The sequence below is a fragment of the Taudactylus pleione genome, unplaced genomic scaffold (assembly GCF_031769625.1).
Source record: "Taudactylus pleione unplaced genomic scaffold, aTauple2 ptg000319l, whole genome shotgun sequence".
Classification (NCBI taxonomy): Eukaryota; Metazoa; Chordata; class Amphibia; order Anura; family Myobatrachidae; genus Taudactylus; species Taudactylus pleione.
Window position 1 is genome coordinate 2,843,749 of NW_028284720.1, and position 15,744 is coordinate 2,859,492.

Genomic DNA, 15,744 nt, shown 5'->3' on the forward strand with positions numbered 1-15,744 from the left:
AATCCTTCAAGCGTTCCCTGAAAACTCCCCTTTTCAGGCAAGCTTATCAGATTCCATAACCGCCCACACAACCTTCATGGCTTCCATATCTAATTACATCCCCTTTCACAGTCCACACACAACTTTGACCAAAATGCAATATAAAGCACCTATCCTTGTGTATCAATGCCTATTTCCCTATAGATTCTAAGCTTGCGAGCAGGGCCTTCCTACCAATATATCTGTCTGTTATTACCCAGTTTTGTTCTATTAATGTTTACAATTGTAAAACGCAACAGAATATGCTGCACTATCTAACAAACTGTAAATAAATAATAAATAAATTAATAATTAAAAATAAAGTTGCATACACTACTGATCTATTTCATCTATTCTGTTACAAATATATCTACCTAACTATCACTGTACCATGAATACTATGGGCCTGATTCACACCTGCTCGTTAGACTGCGTGCACCTGCAGCCGTAGTGGTGAAAAGTATGCAAATGCCAAGTGCGCATGCTAAGACATATGATGCCCTTTATGTCTTAATGTGCCATCGCCGACTAAACTTAGATGTGCACCAGCCTGCAATAAAGATGCCCACTTTCAGACATCATCTCCAGGAAGTGTATGAAAACATTGGTATCATTGAGCGACATTGAACCAGTATGCAGTGCTTGAGGTAGACCTAAGGCTACCTCAAGCACCACTGCATGTATTTCACTGACATGTATGCTGATGCTGCATTGTAATAATGCACACCTTAAAGTTGATGTAAAGATGCCCAGCTACACCTGTGCTAGTGCAAGCACTCCCCGTTTACACAGACCTGTCCCAGTCACCACCCACACACACCCCATTCTGTCACTCAAACTACTGCTCTGGAAGTATGTTGAAAGCGATCGTCTTCCTGTGACTGGTTTGCGCATGCGCACCTCGGATTATACGCATGCGCAGATCACAACAATTGGCAGGCTGCAAGAGAACGCAGCCTGGCTTCCGAGTCTGAATCGCCCCCTATATTTAAACACTGAATCTAAATTAATCCCAGGTGGCCACTTATTATTAACACTGCTAGATATTGTAAGTAAATCAGTGTTGTTCAATTCTGTTGCAACTTTAATGCATAAATGTTGCCAAATTTATAGTAGCTTTTAATAAATTTGTATCAGTACCTCTACCTGATATGTTGTAGACCAAATAAATATCCACGTGAATTCTCCAGTTTAAATATTCAGTAATGGAATATAATGACAGATATTCTACCCTGGAAGGTAATAATAAATCTCCCAGTTAATAGTACCTTGTTATTGCTACTATTGATTCAAGCTTGAAATATATTCATGTCAGATGTATAATAATTCAGTGATTTTATTTTTGAAAGATAGATAATATTTGTGTTAACATTTGTGGCTCTGTCTGTAGTTATTCAGGAAATTGCTGTAAATAAATATATTAATCTATATTAGGGGTGTGCACCGGCCACTTTTCGTGTTTTGTGTTTTGGTTTTGGATCTGGATCTTTCTTCGTGTTTTGGATCTGGATTGGTTTTGCCAAAACCACCCTTCATTATTTGGGTTCTGGATTTTGTGTTTTGGATCTGTATTTTTTTAAAACATCATAAAAACAGCTAAAATCACAGAATGTGTTGATTTTTCTGCTCCTATGCTATTATTGACCTCAAAAACCTTAATTTCCAATCATTTCCAGTCTATTCTGAACACCTCACACCTCACAATAGTGTTTTTATGTCCAAAAGGTTGCACTGAGGTAGATGGTTGACTATGCTAAGCGACACGAGTCGGCGGCACAAACACGTGGCCCATCTAGGAGTGACACTGCAGTGGCAGATAGGATGGCAGTTTGAAAAACTAGGCCCCAAACAGTACATAATGCAAAGGAAAAAAAAGAGGTGCAAGATGGAATTGTCCTTGGGCCCTTCCACCCACCCTTATGTTGTATAAACAGGACATGCACACTTTAACAAACCAATCATTTCAGCACCAGGGTATGCCACACGACTGTGGCTGAAATGATTGGTTCGTTTGGGCCCCCACAAAACAAGCTGGCAATTAATCTGGCCCTGCACAAACTGGCTCTACGGAGGCAAGATGTCGTCCTCATCCTCCTCATTCACTGATTCCTCACCCTCTTCATCCTCACAGAGTATTCATTCGTCCCCACTGGAATCCACCACCACAGGTCCCTCTGTATGTTCTGGAGGCTGGTCTCCCTGGAAGAGTTGATAATCATTTTTATGAACATCATCTTCTCCACATTTTGTGGAAGCAACTACCTACGCCTTTTGCTGACAAGGTTCCCGGCTGCACTAAACACTCTTTCGGAGTGCACACTAGAGGGGGGGCAACTAGGTAAAATAGGTAAAATAGAAACAGTTTGTACAGGGGCCTCCAAATTGCCTCTTTTTCCTGCCAGTACATGTACGGACTGTCTGACAGGCCTACTTGGATGCTGTCATCGATGTAATCCTTTAACAGACAGACACACGCTTGTCGCTGCTGCTTTAAGGATGCAGGTGTGGCTACAGCCCACACAATTCACAAAGACAGGAAAAAAAATATTTTTTTATTTTTTGTGGAGCGCACTTTGAGGGTTACACCTCCCTTTAACAGATGCACGCTTGTCACTGCTACTTTGAGGATGCAGGTGCGGCTACTGCGCATACATTTCACACACAAACAGAAAAAAAGAAGATTATTCTATTTTGGTTGGAGTGCACTTTGCGGGTTACACCACCCTTTAACAGACAGATGCATGCTTGTCGCTGCTGTTTTGAGGATGCAGGTGTGGCTACAGCCCACACATTTCACAAAGACAGAAAAAAGAAGAAGAATTTTTCTGTTTGTGGAGCGCACTTTGAGGGTTACACCACCCTTTAACAGACAGACGCACACTTGTTGCTGCTGCTTTAAGGATGCAGGTGCGGCTATAGCCCACACATTTCACAATGACAGAAAAAAAAAGAATTTTTTTATTGTTTGTGGAGCGTACTTTGAGGGTTACACCACCCTTTAACAGACAGACGCATGCTTGTCACTGCTGCTTTGAGGACAGTATCATATGCAGTGACAGTAGACTTGTCAGAAATTGTTGGCACGTCCTTCAGTCCGGACCAGATGTCCAAACCGGCCCCTGACTTATGACACAGGCGCATGCTTGGCACTGCTACTGTGTTGATGCACGTGCAGCTACATCGCACATAAGTCACAAACACATAAAAAAATAGTTTTTTATTTTTTGGAGACTTTGAGGGATACACCACCCTTTAACAGACAGACGCACGCTTGTCGCTGCTGCTTTGAGGATGCAGGTGCGGCTACAGCCCACACAATTCACAAAGACAGAAAAAAAAAGAAGAATTTTTTTTATTGTTTGTGGAGCGCACTTTGAGTGTTACACCACCCTTTAACAGACAGACGCATGCTTGTCGCTGCTGCTTTGAGGATGCAGGTGTGGCTACAGCCCACAGAATTCACAAAGACAGAAAAAAAAGAAGAAATTTTTTATTGTTTGTCGAGCGTAATTTGAGGGTTACACCACCCTTTAACAGACAGACGCATGCTTGTCGCTGCTGCTTTGAGGATGCAGGTGGAATCTAGATGGGATTTGGAACCGGGGACACACTACCTCCATCAATTGTCTAAATCCCACTGCACTAATGGCGGATACCGGACGCACGTCTAACACCAACATAGCAGTCAAGGCCTCAGTTATACGTTTTGCTTCAGGATGACTGCTGTCGTACTTCATCCTCCTCACTAGGGACTGTTGGAGGGTCAATTGTTTAGTAAAAATAGTGGTGTTCCTACTTCCTCTCTGGGATGAAGAACAACTCCCAGCAGCAGCAACAGCACTAGGAGGAAGTGGTTCTTGATCTTTCCCAATCTTATTTTTATCGGAGAAAGTTTGGTCCTCCATTTAGTTAATTACTTCCATTACTTAAATGTAATAAGCATGTTTATTTTATTAATATTAAAATTCTATTTAACTGCTATTTAAAGTTTTCACACATTATATTGAATGTTATAATTTTTTAAGAAATATGCTATAATTTTCTGGATTATATACTTGGTCTTCACATAATTACTTTATTCTGTTGGTTCCTCTATTCTATGATTTTTACTTAGTCTAAAAGGTGTCTTTACACTCTGAAAATTGTATTCCTATTATAAATATAATTCACACATTTATCCACAAAATGATCACTTTGATCAATATTATTGTTTTGTTTTTGTTCTTTTCTTTCCCTTTTTCCTTACCTCCCTTTATTTTTATTTCTTCATCTGAAATAATTAAATTTCATCTGGAATTATTCAATAGTACTATACTACAACTATTTTCTAAAAGGTGTTTTTACACTCGGTAGATTTTATTCCTATTATATATATATAATTCACACATTTATCCACAAAATGATCACTTTGATCAATATTATTGTTTTGTTTTTGTTCTTTTCTTTCTCTTTTTCCTTACCTTCATTTATTTTTATTTCTTCATCAGAAATAATGACATTTCATCTGGAATTATTTAATAGTTCTATACTACAACTATATTTTTATAAAAATACAAAACCAAAAATATCTGATATTTTCTTTCATGTGTTATGAATACCAATGCCTACTCCATGTGAGACCACAAGAACCAGGCTAGCAAGATCTTCACCAATAACAACCACCCATTGTTCCCTTAGAACTTGGATATGTTCACCAGTACTTAGGTGGCCACCTGGACTTATGCTCGGGGTAGTAGCAGCTCACATGGAGGTACAAGGGGATTCAATAGATGGAATTTACAGTTGGAACAGATGCAGATGATGATAAGGCTTTGAGTGGATATTTGACCAATGGTATGATTTAATAGTGCCGATGGTGTGGCAATTGTGCCGATGGTGCGGCAATAGCCATTACTAAACAGTCTAGTCTTAGGATATGCCTTTGGAAGCTAGCCATTAGTTAACAGTCTAGGTTTTGGCAATGGCTTTGGGTGCTGATGATGCAGCAAATCTGCCGATGGTGTGGCAGTTGTACCGATGGTGCAGCAATAGTGCAGATGGTGCAGCAATTGTGCCAGTGGGGCTGCAATAGCCGTTGTTGAAAAGTCTAGGTTTTGGCAATTGCTTTAGGAGCCGATTATGCATTGAATGTGCCAATGGTGTGGCAGTTATACCGATGGTGCAGTAATTGTGCCAATGGTGCAGCAATTGTGCCGATGGTGTGGCAATAGCCATTTTGTAAACAGTCTAGGTTTTGGCTATCGCTTTTGGAGCTGATGAAGTGTATTAGGTGCCGATGGTGCTGCAATAGTGCCAGTGGTGCAGCAATAACCATTAGAAAACAATGTAGGTTTTGACTGTGGCTTGGGAGCCATATGAAGGCTGATAAGCTAATGGCAGCATGGGGAATGCTTCGTGCAGCTAGGAAGCTGTATGGAAGCTGATGAGCCAATATGAGCATGGGGGCTGCTTGGTGTGGCTGGAAAGTGGTATTGAAGTTGATGAGCTGATGCCAGCACGGGGTCTGCTTGGTGTGGCTAAGAAGCTGTATGGAAGCTGGAGAGCTGATGGCAGCATGAGGGCTGCTTGGTGCAACTGGAAAACCATATGGAAGTTGATGAGCTGTATCACGAGGAGAAACAAACAAACTGACCAGTCAGCAAAGTCGATGAAACTCAAAGACACGCTATAGTCAGCACAGCTGCAATAGTCCAGTGAGTATAAATAGGTGTGCCAAATGCCTAGCAACAGGAACAACTGAAGTAACCTCGTCCTGTCTAGACAACCTTTTAGAAGGATTCAAGTTGTGACCACGACTTGTAACAGTACCCCCTTGACGCAGGGTTGAAGAACCCCTAGAACCTGGTTTGTCTGGAAAATCCCAAAAGAAACATCTTCTCAACCTGTGAGCATGTAATGCAAATTCATGAACCCAGGAACGTTCCTCCGGACCATAGCCCTTCCAGTAGACTAAGAATTGCAGATGACCCCTGGAAATCCTAGAATCCAAGATTCTCTCCACTAGGAACTCGCACTGACTGCAGACCATAACTGAAGCAGGCCTGGATGAAAACCTGGGTTTTGAACCTGACTGAAAAGAAGACTGGTTTGAGCAAGGAACATTTGAATGTATTATTGATATGGAGAGAGTTGGGTAATTGAAGTTTGAAGGCTACTGGGTTCACCTGTGAAATAATTCAGAATGGGCCAATAAACCTGAGACCCAACTTCTGTGTGGGTTGAAGGAGCTTGATGTTTTTTGTGGAGAACTAAAACAAATCACCCTTCTAAAAATGACACGATCACCGATGTTTGTCAACAGAACTTTTTTGAGTGGCAAGATACCTTATGGAAGATTTGATGAACCTTACTCCAAATATGTCGGAGCCGAGAGACAGAGGAAGAGGCTGATGATCTGGAGTTGAAGGCATTAGACCTCAGATGTTACCATGTGACACCAAAAAATGGGGATACTGAAGATGCAGAATGACATGAATTATTAAAGGCGAACTCAGCAAGCATCAGATGAGATACCCAGTCATTATGACACATGGAAACATAACAGCATAGATATTGTTCCAGACACTGATTAACATGCTCTGTTTTTCCATTGGACTAAGGATAATAGCCTGAAAAAAGACTAAGGTCAATGCCTAGAGAAGAACAGAACACTCTCCAGAACTGTGCCACAAATTGTGATCCTCGATTTGAATGATATCCATCGTTAAGCCATTTACCCTAAAAATGTGTTGAAGAAACAGACTGGAAAGTTCCTTAGCATAAGGAAGTTTTTGTAATGGTATGAAGTGTACCATTTTACTAAACCAGTCCACCACTGTCCAGATAACAGAACATTGAGCATCTATTGGGAGGTCAGCAATGAAATCCATGGCAATGTGGGTCCAGTGTCTTGTATATATAGAAAGTGGAAGTAATAGGCCAGAAGAATATGTCCGAGGTGTCTTATTATGGGCACATACCTCAGATGCCAAGAAAAATTCACGCACATCTTTGGTCAAAGATGGTTTACCAAACAGAACGGGATAGTAATTCTAAAGTCTTACTGATGCCTGGATGACCAGAAACTCGACAAGCATGAAAATCCAAAAAAACTGCTCTTCTAAACTTCTCTGGAACAAAAAATCGACCAGAAGGCTTCTCCGGAGGTGATTCTGATTGACACGCCCAAATAAGATCTGCCAGATTTCGGGTGAGGGCATAATGGAATAAAGAGTGAGGAACAATAGCTTCCTCTTTCCTGGATGTCTGTTGAATTGGTCCAAAACTGCTGGATAGGGCGTCAGCCTTGATGTTATTGGAACCATGATGGAAGGAGATGAGGAAGTTGAACCAGGTAAAAAAATAATGCCCAATGTGCTTGTCGGGAATTCAAACTTTTTGCTGACTTAATGTAGGACAGGTTCTTGTGTTAAGTTAGAACCAATATTCAGTGTTTGACCCCTTCCAGCCAGTGTCTCCTTTCCATGAAATCCCATTTAATAGCTAGTAATTCTCAATTTCCCACATCAAGATTGCATTCAGCGGAGGAGAATTTACAAGAAAAGAATGCACATAGGTGCAACTTACTGTCTGCTTGGTCTTTCTGTTACAAAATGGCTCCAGATCCTACTTCAGAGGCATCTGCCTCTAGGATAAAAGGAAGGTCAGGATCATGATGTTGAAGGACAGGTGCTAGAGAGAAAGCGACTTTGAGAGTTTTAAAAGACTGGATCGCCTCGATTGGCCAAATTAAAGTATCCACTCCTTTTTTGGTCAGATTTACAATAGGTGCCACAATGCTGGAAAAGGATTTAATGAATAGGCAATAGTAATTAGAAAAGCCGAGGAATTGCTGGATGGCTTTAAGGAAAGTTGGTTGGTCCCACTTAAGTATAGCCTTGACTTTTCCATGATCCATTCCTGAAGCGGAATAGTTGGAGGTGTCTCAGCAACTGTAGTTAATACAGACTGAATAGGCATGGTCAAGCAACGAATCTGACAGTTCTGACTCCATCTGATTATCTCATCAGATTGCCAATCACTCATGGGATTATGGGCCTGATTCAGAGCCAGACGCTATTTGCGCTCAGGGGCGTAGAGAGCCACGCCGGGCCCTGGTAAAGAGGGGGCATGAACTAATTTCAGAAGGCGTGGCCACACCCCCTTGGAAAAAAATAGTGTTGCTGCTGCGTGTCGGGGAGTGGGTGCTGTGAGCCCCTCAGCCTGGTGCAAAGCCAGTGGGGGGTGCGATCAGTGTGATCGCTCCCCCCTACAGGCATAGGAGATTGCTGTGGCTGCTACTTAGCAGCCGCAAGCAATCTCCCACTGCAACCCAGAACACGCTGTGTGCTGGGCTGCTGCAGAGGGAGGGAGGAAGGAAGGAAGTGGGGGGGGTGGCGCCACACCCGTGCCCCCGCTGGGCCCCTCTAGAAGCCCAGGCCCAGGTAAACTGTACCCGCTCCACCCCTCTTGGCTGCCCTGTTTGCGCTCGCTCGTTCAGAAAAAGGGGCCGGCTATTTAAATTGAGCGCTCGCTCTTTGCGGTCTGTTGATGCCTCTATGTCTGAGCGAGTGAACAAAACATGCGCTCGCTATTTTGTAAAGACGCCCCCTGGCTGCTCGCATCATACGTCATCTCCGCTATTTATTAGATTAATCGAGTACATCGAAAGGCATCTGAACTGCTTGCAGTGCTTGTGGTTGGATTTTCCTACCGCAATCATGCGAACAGTTCAGGCTAAGAGACAACCAAGTGACGTGGCCGATGATGCTGCTTTGTTAATTATGCACACCCTTAAAATGCCCATTTTGACTGTTTGGCAAGCCTGCGTTCGGATCTCCACTCCCAGTTTTCAAGCACCTTCCCCTGTTACCATCCACAAACGCCTCATCCTGTCACTCAAATTAGCAGGCACTCACAATTTTGCGAACAAATGATTTCTGACCACACTGAGTGGTTGGCGCATGTGCATTATGACCCATACACATGCGCAGATGTGCGAACATCGCTCAGAGCAAACGAGCGGCTGCTTACGAGCGGCTCTGAATCAGGCCCTATGATCCCTAAGCCATGGAAAACCAAGAACGACTGGAGCCAATGGACATTGGAGGAGATACAAATACAAAATTTCTGAGTGTAAACAACCCACCAATAACCAGAGAGGAGGTATCTTAAACTTCACATGACATGATGAAATCAAACCTCCATCTAGACCACAGATAGGGATTTCTTGTTCCAAGAGGACAGCTGGTACACCCGGAGTGCAAAAGAAAAGAAAACCTATGAAGTTTCCTGATGCTCCACTATCAATGATGGCTGAAGTAGTCAAAGTGGAATTGGTGAGTTCGATGGCTGCTAGTACTAAAAGAGAATTATTGGAGGAAATGGACGCCAAGAGAAAATCCTCCCCAACACTTAGGCCTTGTCTTTTACCAGTCTGCGTGGACAGTTATTCACAGTATGCCCCTTGTCACCACAATAAATACAGAGGCTAAGAGACTGTCTTCTGCATCTCTCTTCTGATGATAGGTCAGAGACGCCAATCTGCATTGGTTCCTCTGTGACCAAAGTTGGAACCCAAGCAAGAGTATGAGGTGTTTTGATGGGAAAATTTTGTTCACATATACATTCCCGTAGCCTCTGGTCAATCCTAATGGCTTGTTGCATAAGATCATCCAAGGATTCAGAAGATGAATGTTCAACAAGGATGTCCTTGACGGCCTCAGTCAGTTGCCCATCTGCGGAACTCTGATGAGTAATCATCTGCTTCCTTCTGACCCTATTTGAGGGCATGCAATTTGGACTCAGCCAAAGCAGCACAGTTTGGTTCATCATACAATAGACCCAAAGCCATAAAGAAAGCCTCAATGGTCTGTAGTGCTGCATGGGTTGAAGGCAGTCCAAAGGCCCAAGACTGTGGGTCCCCCTGAAGGAGAGATTACCAGTCCCAATTGTTGTAACTGTGTCCCTGAAGAGACCAGACAAAGTTGGAAATAGAGCTTGCAACTTTCACGAAAGTTAAAAATTGTCAGTGATCCCCAGAAAGCTGATCTGGTAATTTCATCTTTGGTTAAAGATGATGAGCTGAATGAACAGGAGAATGGTTCTCTTCAACTCATATGGACTTTCTGAGTGAGAGTTTGGATCTTGGCTGCAAGCACCTGGGCAAGATTCTGTTCATGTTCCATGGTAGCAGAAACTATAAGTCCGACATGACTCTTTTTGTATCTATATCCAAGTGTACGTGTGTTAATGGCCAACTATAATAAACAAATCCCAGTGCCTACTCCATGTGAAACCACAAGAACCCAGCTAGTGAAATCTTCACCAATAACAACTGACCATTGTGCACTAAGAACGTGGATACATTCTCCGGTACATAGGCAGCCACCTGGACTTATGCTCCAAGTAGTAGCGGCTCACATGAAGGTACAAGGGAACTCAATAGAAGAAATGTACAGTTGGAACAGATGCAGGTGATGGGAAGGCTTTGAGGAAAAGAAAAGTGGATATTTGGCCAATGGTATTACTTAATAGTGTTGATCATGCGGCACTAGTGCTGATGGTGTGGCAATTGTGCAGATGGTGCAGCAATACCCATTTTTAAACAATCTAGACTTTGGAAATGGTTTTGGTAGCAAATGATGTGGCAAATGTGCCGATAGTGCAGCAATTGTACCGATGGTGTGGCAATAATGTTGATAGTGCAGCAATTGTGCCAATGGGGTGGCAATAGCTGTTATTAAACAGTCTAGGTTTTGGCAATGGCTTTGGGAGCCGATGATGCAGCGAATGTGCCAATGGTGCTGCAGTTGTACCAGTGGTGTGGCAATAGTGCCGATTGTGTGTCAATTGTCCCAACGGTGTGGCAATAGCTATTTAGTAAACAATTTAGGCTTTGGCAATGGAATTGGGAGCCAATGATGTGGCTATAGTGCCGATGGTGCAGCAATAGTGCAGATAGTGCAGCAATAGCTGTTAGAAAACAATATAGGTTTTGACAGTGGCTTGGAAGCCATATGAAGGCTGATGAGCTGACAACAGCATGGGGTCTGCTTGGTGCAGCTGGAAAGCAATATAAAAGTTGATGAGCCGATGGCAGCACAGGGGCTTCTCGGTGTGGCTAGGAAGCCGTATGAAAGTAGATGAGCCAATAGCAGCACGAGGGCTGCTTGGTGCGGTTGGAAAGCAGTATGGAAGTTGATGAGCTGATGGCAGCATGGGAGCTGCTTGGTGCAGCTAAGAAGCCGTATGGAAGCAGATGAGCCGATGGCAGCAAGGGGGATGCTTGGTGCAGCTGGAGAGCCATATAGAAGTTGATGAGCTGTACCACGAGGAGAAACAAACAAGCTGACCATGCAGCAAAGCCAATGAAACTCACAGACATGATATAGTTGGCACAGTTGCAATAGTCCAGTGAGTATAAATAGGCTGAAGTCCCAATCAGGTTTGCATTTGTGGAATACATCACTTCCTGAGGCTTGCCAATTGCCTAGCAACATGAACAACTGAAGTAACCCCATCCTGTCTGGGCAACCTTTTAGAAGGATTCAAGTTGTGCCTGCAACTTGTAACATCATGGTTCTCCAACATATTATTAATTTTATATTACAACATTGCTTTCATTTTGTTACAAATCTTAAACAAACCTTGTTGTTGTCTTGCAAAATGCCCAGTCTATTCCGATGGTAAGAGTCATGTCTATAAATGCTAAGGGATTGAATTCCCCAAAAATGAAAAATTGCTTTACGCTCTTTTCATTCTCATAAGATAGATATTGTAGCTATTCAAGAGACTATTTTTGCTTCATCATAAGTTCTTTGATCCCTACTACACAATAGGTTACTTTGCCAATGGACCTGCAAAAAAAGGGAGGAGTAACGATTCTTTTTCATTGCAGTTGTGACTTTACAATCAGATCATTGATAATATGGGTAATATATTTTATTGTCAGGAAAATTAAATGGAAAATGTATTACTCTTGCATCTGTATATGTACCAAACTCAGGTCAGATATCTATTAGTCTCTGACCCTTAAATAGATAGGTCTAATTTGCCTAGTGGAGGCTCCCAGTCGGATTCTGCTGGGACCTCTAATATATTTTGTCATTTGGTCTTGGAGTATGATCTATGTGATGTATGGAGAGTAATTCACCATACTGTAAGGGATTACACTTTTTACTTCAATGTTCACGTATTCTAGAATTGATATGGCTTTATTGACTAATGGTCTTACAGCAAATTAAAAAATCTGAAATTATTTCAATAACACGGTGAGATCATGCCCCATTGACTCTCATGTGGTCTTTAAAAAGTTGCCCTTTCTTTGCTAGACCATAAAATTTTTACAATTCTCTCTTATCCTCAACTGAAGCAAATCAAACAATTTGAACCTATCTACAAGATTTATTACAACATAATAAACCTGAAGAAACATCCAGCACAAATTTTTGGTGCTCTTTTTAAGCAGTTCTCAGAGGTGTTTTGATCTAAATAGCATCTAGAACTAAATGACAAGAAGCTCAAATTCAAAAAGATTTAAAGAATTTAGACTTCACGTTTTAGAAGAAAAACATAAGAAAAGTCCCTCTAATTCCTTATTATTTAAAAAATAGTTAAAGTAAAAGAAGAGATTGCTAATTATTCCTTGAAAATTATCAAGAATAATAAATTAATAAACTAAATCAAAAGTTTTATACTGAAGGTAATAGCGCATCATGTCTCTTAGCTAGAAAATTCAGGGGTAAAATAGTTAGGTCTTCAGTGAGGGCCCTATATAATACATCTGGAGCCAAATAGATAAACCCATTGGATGTACAGTATCTAATTTCTTTGCAGAATACTATCCTAATTTATATAATCTAAAAGATGATATAAACATGATTCATTCAGAAACTATTTCTGCTTTTCTCTCTAAACTATCCCTGCCTATTTTTAATTTTCAAATACTAGAGTCTTTGAAAATTCCATGGACTGCTATTAAATTTTAAAAAGTTGGCAAATCCCCTGGACCAAATGGCTTTTCAAATGCTTTTTAAAACACATTTCAAGATGATCTTATTCCAGTGTTGTTAGGAGTACTTCTATTTTCCTCCAGAAATGCTTGAATCTTGTATTGTTACAATAGCAAATTCTAATAAGGATCCTACTTTTGTCCAGAATTATAGACCAATTGCTTTATTGAATACAGATATCAAAATATATGCTAGAATGTTAGCAAATAGACTTAGGACCTCACTCAGAGTAGGTTGTAAGCGGCCGCTCGTTCGTACCCAGCGATGTTCACTAAACTGTGCATGTGTAAGATTTGCAATGCACATGTGCAAACTAGCTGTTGCGATCGGAAATATCTCTCTCCTTGAACACAGACAGGTTGTTAGTTTGAGTGACAGAATGAGCCATTTGAAGGAGGTAACAGGGGAAGGTGCTTGTGAATGGGGGAGTGGAGATCCAAACGCAGGTGTGCCTGACTATGCAAATGGAGTTTAATAGGAGTGCATAATTAAAAAAGTAGTGTCATGGCACACGTGACATGGGTGGTTTTTACACTGGCTAGATCATAGTGCTTGAGTGAGGGTATGGTCAGCCTTAAGCTCTGCGAGCAGCTCCAATGGGTCCCGATGGTCTCGATTAATCCTTATATCCCCGGAGATGATGTGTGTTGCGTGTTTTTTGTCTTATGGCTGCTTCTTTTCCTCGCTCAGCTAGCTAGCCCATCTTAGTGACACATCTTGCAATCGCTTCATTTGCATATCTGACCTTTTCCCTTACGATAGAGCGGACCTAACAACCGACTCTGAATGAGGTCCTTAATACCTTGTTAACAGATTTGATAAACCCAGACCAGGTAGGCTTTTGTTCCTGGATGACAAGCTTTAGATAATACTCGTAGAGCATTTACAATCATAGAGCATTTTACAAATAAAATAATTCTGCTTTTAACACTCTCCTTAGATGCTAAAAAGGCCTTTGATAGGCTCCATTGGGGCTATATGAAAGCTGTTCTTATTAAGTTTGGTTTTGTTGGATGGTTTCTAGATGCTATTCTTGCATTATATTCTGCTCCATGTACTAGGGTGTTATGTAATGGTGTATTATGCTCTCTATTTTCTATTAACAATGTTACAAGACAGGGTTGCCCTCTTTCCCCCTTGATATTTTCTCTACCAATGGAACCCCTAGCTGAGAGTATCCGTATGTCTCAATTTATTGAATGTCCCCTAATTAGTGACACACAACATAAAATTTGTCTTTTTGCAGATGATGTCTTACTTTTTGTAACTAATCCAAAGTCTTCTCTCCCAGCTGTCATGAGGTGTTGCAAAAATATTCTAAAGTCTTATATTATCATTTAAATACTTCTAAAACTGAATTTCTACCATTAAATATCTCTTATTTACTCCTAAAATCTCTCAAATCTAAATATAAATATAATTGGAAAACTGATTCACTTCAATATTTAGATATATTCTTGCCTCCTTCTGAAGATTTTCTTTTGGAGTATAATTATGACCTCCTACTGATACAAATTTCAACTTTCATAAATGACTGGATGAATCATGAGATTTCCTGTATGGGTAGGATAGCGGTAATTAAAATGTCTTTGTTACCTAAAATTTTATATTTATTTAGATCTATTCCTAGGATTCTCCCTTCAATTTGGCTGAACTGCTTTTATGCTGTTCTTAATATGTATGTATGGCATAATAAAACACCAAAATTATCTAAAAAATATTTAAAGATGCCGAAATCAGCGGGTGGTCTTGCATTTCCTAAACTTGAATTATATCAACTTTCCTGTATGGTTAACCAGATTATCGACTCGGCCCCAGCCCCAAAATATAAGGAAGATGTCTTGATAGGTAAAATGTCTTTATATTATTTATTGTGGATTCCATCTGGTTTCACTTGAGAGCTTTAAAACATGGGATAGATTTATTATCTTTTTAAAAATACATTTGCCTGCAGGTAATTTTTCTGTTTAAGGTCTATCTTCCCTTATCCCAGATTTATTTTAAATTGATTTATATGGATTTCTCATGGTAATCAGAATCTTAATGATCATTTTCTTGGAGATTCCCTTCAATCATTTTCTCAAATACTATCCCAATTTTATTTGTCTCATGCTGAATTCTATAAGTTTCTTCAAATTAGACACTGGATACAATCCTTCCCCTTACTGCAATTAAATAGGCCTAAAATTCCTACATATATTTTATCTCATATCTCCTCACCCTCTCAAAAAGGAGGTATATCTTACTGGTATTCCTTTCTTCTCCCAATGGATCTTCCAGATAAAACAAAATTTCATTTAAAATGGAAATATGACCTTCAAATAAGTTTGGAATCACATGTTTGGTCTCAGATATTTTTGACTATTTTTAAAATGTCTACATTTATTTCGCATATTGAAATGTTCATTAAATTATTTCATCATATAAATTTAACTCCAGTTAAAATGCACAAAATTTGTTCTTCTAATTCTAATTTATTTTAAAAAGGATGTGGTCAAGTTGGAGAATTTGATACATATTTTCTGGGATTGTCCAATTATTCATCCCTTATGGATTGGAGTATATAATTTATTATTACAAGTTACTGGTCTTCAAATGTCATTAACACCTGCTATTGCTATCCTACATATATTTACAGATAGTATCACAAAATATCTTAGATATCTTATAACCCATATTTTTATTTCCACTAAAGTTGCCATAGCCCAATTTTGGAACAAGATAAATCTCCTTC